This window comes from Podarcis liolepis (genome assembly GCF_965112155.1).
Source record: "Podarcis liolepis genome assembly, chromosome: 2".
In the NCBI taxonomy this organism is placed as follows: Eukaryota; Metazoa; Chordata; class Lepidosauria; order Squamata; family Lacertidae; genus Podarcis; species Podarcis liolepis.
This window is the reverse complement of record NC_139555.1, coordinates 20,922,389-20,923,309: the sequence shown is the minus strand read 5'-3', so window position 1 is coordinate 20,923,309 and position 921 is coordinate 20,922,389.

Sequence of the window (921 nt, the reverse complement as noted above, 5' to 3'; positions counted from 1 at the left end):
TGTGAGCGGCGGGGGGGGGGGGGGGACAGGGGAAGGGGCCGGGCTCAGCCAGAAGCGGCTCTGTCGGAGTCAACAGGAAAGGAAGGACTCCGGGGGCCCCACAGGCAGCCAGCTGGCCGCGAGCGCGCACTTTCCCTTGCGCTTTTCACTTGTTGCTGCCACCCCCGCCCGCCTTAGCAACCCCCCGAAAAAGTCCCCTGCTTTTCTCTCGGTAGGGGTGGGGGGGGTGCCGTCGTTTCTCTGTACACTCTGGACTTGGTGGGATTTGCTTCCCCCGGAGGAGGAGGTGTGCGTTTTATTTTGTGGATTGGTGAGGTGGATAGAGCCTTCCCAAAGTTGCCCAAGGCGACAAACAAGTGACAAAACAACAAATTTAAATTTCTGTACTGAAAGGTCAAAGAGTACATGATTATATGCGCACTGAACATAGTGAGACGTAAAGAAAAGAAAGAGAAACGGAACACTTGTAGAAAGGAAAAATAAAGGGGGAAGGGGGAAATCCCCCAAAATGTATACTTTACAAGGTTGTTACTGTATTTCACCAGACCGTAACCTATTACAGTATTTGTAAGAATGGATTCCAAATATACAGTGGTACCTCGGGTTACATATGCTTTAGGTTACATATGCTTTAGGTTACATACGCTTCAGGTTACAGGCTCTGCTAACCCAGAAATAGTACCTTGGGTTAAGAACTTTGCTTCAGGATGAGAACAGAAATCGTGCTCCGGCAGCGCGGCGGCAGCAGGAGGCCCCATTAGCTAAAGTGGTGCTTCAGGTTAAGAACAGTTTCAGGTTAAGAACGGACCTCCGGAACGAATTAAGTACTTAACCCAACCCGAGATACGACTGTAATTGAATTTGCCCATGGCAAGTCTGCGCTTATGCAAGTTGTTCATACGTTGCAAGTTTGTATAAGAC